Here is a 7449-nt window from a genome sequence, read left to right on the forward strand (position 1 = left end):
GATGGGGTTCACGTTCTCACACATGAACCTGCCTTATATGGAATCATAATTTTGGTTGTTTTTGGTTAGTATTGTCTACTCATTCTGGCTGCAGCTCTCCCGGCTCTCAGGTAGGCATCCTTCCCATCAGCTACCACCTGATCATTTTAGCTGGAGACACTGGGGATTGAACCAGGGACCTTTTGCATGCCAAGCAGATGCTCTACCACTGAGCCACATCTCCTCCCCGTATCCCCTCCTGGAATAATGTATGAAATTGCACAAAGTAATATGCTTTATATAGCTTGTCACTGCAGAGACATATTCCAAGCAGAGTGAGGAAATATTAATATAGACTCAATGTTTATTTTAAGATTAAATGCTGCCTTTTAATTAAGTGCTCAAGGTGGCTTACATACAAGATGGTTCATTTGAATACGATGGTAAGGCAATATTACCATTTTCTGCCACAAGAGGAGGAGGTAAATGGTGGCATATTAATATTTCATTACCGCTATTATAAAGGCTGAACCTATTAATACAGAATGAAATGTAGAACATTCATTCTAGGTCACATCTGACATATAGGAGGCTAGAAATGATGCACGCTTTTGTGGAGCGAAGGGTCCCTTGCAGTATTGAAGATCTGGCACAGAAGCTTTATATTAAAAGAGCTGACTCACCAATCCTGCTGGCAGACCTTGAGTCTTGTCTAGTGTGGTGAGATACTCCCCACCCCCCCAGATCAATGCTGCAGTGAGTCAGCAAAAGCACAGGAGAATCCTGCAGTAGCGCTTGTCAGTATTCAGCAGAGAGGGTTTCCCACTGTTATGTAAATTGCTGCTGCGCCAGAGCTCCTGTCTTTTCTCTGTTGATTTCAAAACAAATGAAATGGACCAGAATTTGTACCATTATATGCATAGAGTTTTTAAAAGGAACAAAACAGCTGCCATCCAATCTATTCCAGCGAATTCTCTCTCTTCTACCAGATGTTGCAATATCCTAACTAGGAGATGAGCATGGAAGGCATCTTAGGACATCCATGCACTCCCCCATTAGGGTTTCCATTTATTTGTATATCAGTGAAGTGCACTAAAATAATGTAAATGATTTAAGGGATAAGGAATATCCTTGGCTTCAAAGGCATAACGGAGTGAATTGGACTTAAAATACAGAACAATTTTTATACAACTCTGAAATTCTGTCATCCTCAGTGTTGTGGCTGACTGTTCTAATTTGTGAAAAGGTCTGTGATGCAGTTGGTGGTGGCGAGTGAGCTGTATCTGGGACCAATGAATGTTCTACATGATGATTTGGTGCATCTCCAACAAAGTCCCACCTGCCACGTTTCCCTCACCTCGTGGTGGGGGTAGTTGGACCCATCATCTACCACCTGATCGTGGTCCCTCCTCCTCCTCCTCTCCTTCCTTCTTTGTTCACCCCCATCTGTGGCATACCACCACTTTTAGAGCTCTTCCCAAGAGTGGATTCAACCCCCCCCCAATTCCAGCTCCCTACCTCTGGCCCCCTGGCCCCCAATCCTGCTGTAGCCCTAAGGGCATGCCCTCTCTCCCTAAAGCAGCTGAAATAGGGTTGTCAACTTCCAGTGGCACCTGGAGATCTCCCGCTATTGCGACTGATCACCAGTCAATCAAGATCAGTTCCCCTGGAGAAACTGGCTAGTTTGAGGGGTGGACTCAATGGCATTATAACCTGTTGAGGTCCCTCCCCTCCCCAAACCCTGCCCCCACAGCTCCACCCCCAAAATCTCCTGGAATTTCCCAACCCAGAGCTAGCAACCCTAGCCTGAAACAATCAGCCACCCTCTCTCCATGGCATGACTCTATGGCCACACCTGTCTAACTGGCTGGCTGAGCTGTTTTCCTCTCCACTCTTATGGGACATCGGCCATCTCCTTGTCCAGAGCCAGGTTCCTCCTTCCTGGCCCTCTTATTAGATTATAAGGTAGGGTTGCCTCTTTGCCACTGGCGGGAGATTTTTGGAGTGGAGCCTGAGGAAGGCAGGGTTTGGGGAGGGGATGGACTTCAATGCCTCTGAGTCCAATTGCCAAAGTGGCCATTTTCTCCAGGTGAACTGATCTCTATTGGCTGGAGATCAGTTGTAATAGCAGGAGATCTCCGGCTGGTACCTGGAGGTTGGCAACCCTAGCTGTACCTGTTGTCTGAGGAAGAAAGTTGGAGGGAAATCAAACTTGCTCCACAGCAGAAGAAGCAACAGTCCTAGACTACAGATATAATTATGCATATCCTAAGAGGGCTTCCAGGCATTTTCAGCTTCCCCAGAGACAGAAGCAACAATCCTAGAAATCCTAGAAGCAAAACAGGTAGTCTGTCTTAGAAGAGGTACCTGATGCCATTCCCTTCCAGACAATAGTTGCGAGGGGTAGCGATGTTTGTCTGTTGCAGCAAAAGTAACCAGAAATCCAGCTATACCCTAAAAACCGACAAAATATATTCCAGCGTAAGCTTTCATGAGTTGGAGTTCACTCCATCATCCTGCATTTCCAACTCACTAAAGCTTGTACAGGAATAAATGTTGTTAGTCTTCTGTTTAATTTTTCCCAGAGGTATGCATAATAAAAAAATGTGCCTCTGTAACACTGTTCAGAGGTATAAGCAATGTAAGAGCAAAAAGGAGTTTTACCCAAATGCACTTGAATCAAAGCGTAGAGTAGGAAGATATTTAGCTCAATATTATCACGTACAAAGATAGTTTGCAGGCATTGTGATTTAACTCCTGTAAGTTATATCATTTTCTTTAAAACTTGTTTAAGAGAGACATTTCTGCTAGAAGGCACATGATATACATTTTATATAACGTTGATTTCTTGTACTTAATGCATGAATAATCTTTTACATCTGGATAAAAAGGTAGGTAGTGCTCATGACCTGAGTTTGATCCCGACGGTTTCAGGTAGCCGGCTCAAGGTTAGCCTTCCATCCTTCCGAGGTTGGTAAAATGAGTACCCAGCCTGCTGGGTGTAATGGGAAGATGACTGGGGAAGGCACTGGCAAACCATCCCGTAAACAAAGTCTGCCTAGTAAACGTCGGGATGTGACATCACCCCATGGGTCAGGAATGACCTGGTGCTTGCACAGGGGACCTTTACCTTTTTAAAAAGGTAGGTAACAATTGACTACATGTGTAAATAAATTTAGTAAAATATATTTAAAGCCAGAAACAACACTTTAGCTGGGCATATGAAGCATCAAAGTTGCAAAATTTGGAGAAATTGCTTTATCATCCTGTATATTTTTCTGGCTGACTAAGGGATAAGAAAAGCATCCTTCCGTGAAGATCCTATAACTGACATCAAGACTGCTGAAATGAAGGACCTGCCTGTTGTTGAAATAGATGTAGCAGTTTCTCCATACATGAAAAATATCCAATTATCGATGGAAAAAAATTATATGCACTGACATTATACAATCTTTTCCCCACAGAAGTAGTGTTCATACTTTGTTCTGCCATTTGGTTATACATATACGGATAAAAATATAAGGAATATTTTTAGTTTATTTGTAAGCTCTGCTTCTTATATTACCTTAAGAAATTTGTACATTTCTGGGAAATTGGTACATATTTGTAATTTGGACAGTTAGGACTACATTTCATTCACACACTTAAACACACACATACACACAAGGTCTGCACACATGTCCTTCAAGTGTGTACAACCAGTGGTTTGGATTTCGTCCACAAGTTATATGGAATGAAAGATTTCCACCTGCAGAGTTTCAACTTTCCCCTCATGTTCCAGCTGCAGCCCCGAATGCTCCCCAAATCTAACTCTTGTGGAATGAGGGATCCTCCAGGAATAGTTTGGGGGGAACAGGAGATCTGCTGTGGGAGGGAGTATTGGCAAGCATTGCCCCCCCCCCACCTTGTGCAGAAGTTTTAGGTGGGATATAACCCAATCACATTAGCTGGCTCCACCCTGCGTGCCCACATATTGATAGGACTTTACACATAGAATATTCATGTACAGGTGTTATGCCCAAATTCTGGTTAACACAAAGATATTGAGTGTGGAGCCTACTTCCACAATCCCAGTCCCCTCTTCCTTGCATTGCACAAGGATACATTCAAGGGAGATTGCTGAACATACATATGTGAAACATGCATATGATTATTAAGTCACCAATTTCAAGTTTGTATTACTATTTGTGTTTGATCTGGCTTACAGCCACAAATAAATATTATTATTATTAAATCAACAAGACATGCATCTTCTGGCTGCTTTCCTATATGAGTCCAAAAGACACCGAAAAAGGTAGCCTGTCATGTGCAAAGGGAGATTCTAGGTTGCAGGAACCCTTTGGGGCAGTTGGTGGCACCACTGAGCAGTTATTGTACTTGTAGCACCAAATCCTATTGGATTCACGTCTAGCCAATAAAACTAAGGGACTGTGTATGCAGCAAGGTTGGAGTTTAATTCTCCACCTCAAACATAGCCCCTGATATTTATTTGTTTGTTTCATCTCAGAAGGGACTACCAGGTCATCTAGTCCAACCCCCTGCCAACACAGGAGCTACAGCTATAATATTTCCGACAAATAAGTATCCAATTAATACTTGAAGTCCTACAGTGATGAAGAATTCACCGCCTCATGAGTGAGAGTGTTCTGGTGTTGAACACACTTCATCGTCAGGAAATTCTTCCTCAAATTTAGACAAAACCTTCTTTATCGCAGTTTATATCCATTAGTCCAAGCCCTGTCATCCAACACGACTGGAAACATATCTGCCCCATCCTCCACATGGGACCCCTTTAGGTATCAGAAGGTGGCAATCATATCACCTCACAAGTGTCTCTTCTCCAATATAGAGATTCCCAACTCTTTCAGCCTCTCTTCATAAGAAATTGTCTCCAAATGCTTCATCAGCTTGTGGTACCTGAGGCAGAAAAATGAAATGATGAAGCCAAGATGGTAGAAATATAATAATAAACTATACATAGGCCCCAAGGTGGAAAGTCAGCTCTTCTTCCTAATAATAGAGCCAGCCTCACTTGACCTGTAGATTCACATTTTAATGTCTCTTCAGTCATGCAGACAGGATTACCATGCAAGTCAAAAAGTGGTAAGCATATATGGTATGCTCATAAAACCTGTTTATCTCTCTTTCCTCCCACCACATTTTTTCCACCTGTTATTTATTGCCTCAGGTTGGGGCCTGAGTTTCCCCCCTCCCCCCATAGGCTTGAAGACCTTGGTCTTATATGCATGGGAGTTTTACCTGGGGTTTGAGGCTCTCTTCACCCACACTTTTCTGTTCCGAATCCTAAAACTTCTATGCTTGTTGTTGTTCGCCCTAGAGAAAGTCCTGGGGTTACCGGAGTACTGCAGAATCACCAGCAGAAATCTAGACGCGTCTGAGTCCCCGCTGCTTTGTAATTGTCTGTAGTGCTTACTGTGAGGAAAATGTGTCGTCCCCCCCCCCCCCCGCCAGCTCCCCTTTCCTGCGCTTTGGCTTATGCATGGAAATGGGAACGATTTGACCCGGGCTGATCTCAGGGGAGATCAAAGAATCGCGTTACAACAGGAACCAGTAGAACCAGACATTGTGCAGACTGGGTGCCAGGCCATCTCTAAGGGACGGAAAACTCATGCATAACCCCAACAAAAAACCGAGTTGGACTAGTGGAGAAAGTAAGTGTCCATGCATAAAAGACCCTAGTCTTTTCTAGTTGCAATAACTGCCATGGGGTTATTTGAAGGGGGAGCTTGTGTGTCATCCTAAATAATGATTGTACAGCACTTAGCTTTGAAAGACTCATCATCACCATCACCATCATCATCATCATGCTGGAAAGGAACAGTGCTGCTTTTTAGAATATTCTTTTAAGCTTGAGGAAAGATTGAGGAAGAGAAGGCACTTAAGAAATAGAGCACAGAAAACAATCCTGCCTCGTTGTGAAGGTGAAGTGCATGGCACGAACATGTGTTTTCCTCCCCTTTCTCTTCAGTTTTCATGGCCCCCATGACACTGCTGAGCTCTGAACAATGCTAATTAAGGGTCTGATGAAGAATGGGAGAAGAACAACTGTTTTCAATAAGAAATCACCTGACCTGCATTGTGCAGGGGGTTGGACTAGATGACCCTGGTGGTCCCTTCCAACTCTATGATTCTATGACCTTTCCTTACACAGCAAACACCCATCACATAAAAACATTCCCAGCAGGGTAAAAAACGAAATGCTGAAGTCCAAGGAACTGCAGGATCATGTTATTAATCTCACTTCTATCTTTTGCTTACTTCAAAGAGCTCAAGGGAACATATATTCCCCCCCCGCCGCCGCCATAGTATACTCACAGAAACCCTGTGAGGTAGGTTAGGCTGAGAAAGGGAGAAAGTAATTGGCCCATGGTCACTAATGAGCATCATGGGCTGAACAGGAGTTGGAACCCAGTTCTTTGTGGACCAAGTACACATCATCAGCTACAGCATGCTGGCTCTCAGGTATACCACAAGATCTTCTACTAAGTTCTGGTCAATGAAGTTAATTCTTCAATTAAGGATGTTCCCCATGGAAATCTTTAGCAAAAGGCAAAATATTTATATGATTGAAAGAAAAACCAGAGTATTCCATGGAGAGTTAAATTTTCATACCATCGCTATTCTGTCTAGAATGGTGGTGGAAAGTGGCGCCAAGTCACAGTGACCCTGTAGGGTTTTCAAGGCAAGAGATGTTCAGAGGTGGCTTGCCATTGCCTACCTCTGTGTAGCAACCCCAGACTTCCTTGGTGATTTCCCATCAACATCCTAAGCAGAGCTGACCCTGCTTAGCCTCTGAGATCTGATGAAATTGGGTTAGCACAGGCTATCCATCTAGAATAGGCAACTACAATGACCGCTCTGATCACATGAGGTCTCTCTACCACCAGCAAATCTGTCTAAAATAACGTTGATGACTGCAGTAGGATTCTACTTTCTTTGTGTCACACATCCAAAAATAGTTCCCAAGACTGAGCTATTGGCTTCTGAAAACCAACCAGAGCATTTTCTGGCTATTGGTCTGAGGTGATCTGAAAGCTAGGTGGTTGCAGGTGGTGTTGGCTCTACAAGCTCTGGCCCTTCAAAAATATTTGTGTAGGGGCTAATTGTCCCTTTCCATTAAGTGGAAATCACTTGCTTCCATTCCTAGAAAACTGAGCTCCATTTTTACATTATCTAGATGGGCATGAGAGGGGCTCTAAGCCTCTTGGAAACCAACTGGAGAAGCAATGAGCAGTTACTTCCTAAAAAAACTGAACTGGTTTTCACTCTATTTCCCAATACCATCAACAATAATACCAAATGGTGGTTTCAACTGAATACTGGAGGTTTTGGGTGATGCTGGTCTTTTTCTTTTTCCATGACCAGGTGTGAAAGATTTTCAAGGCGGCCTTCCTGCCCTATTTAGTTGGGTTGGTTTCTGGCTAGGATTTCTTGCTGACTTGGTTGTAA

General features: G+C 43.4%; 1 non-coding gene across 1 annotated transcript; it reads right to left on the reverse strand.

The window, feature by feature from the left end:
* Window positions 1-6471: 6471 nt before the first annotated feature.
* Window positions 6472-6587, reverse strand: LOC130485704 (U5 spliceosomal RNA). Its single transcript, XR_008933720.1, has one exon. It is a non-coding gene; the product is annotated as a U5 spliceosomal RNA (small nuclear RNA).
* Window positions 6588-7449: the final 862 nt, after the last annotated feature.

Source organism: Euleptes europaea, chromosome 12, assembly GCF_029931775.1.
Source record: "Euleptes europaea isolate rEulEur1 chromosome 12, rEulEur1.hap1, whole genome shotgun sequence".
NCBI classification, from domain to species: Eukaryota; Metazoa; Chordata; class Lepidosauria; order Squamata; family Sphaerodactylidae; genus Euleptes; species Euleptes europaea.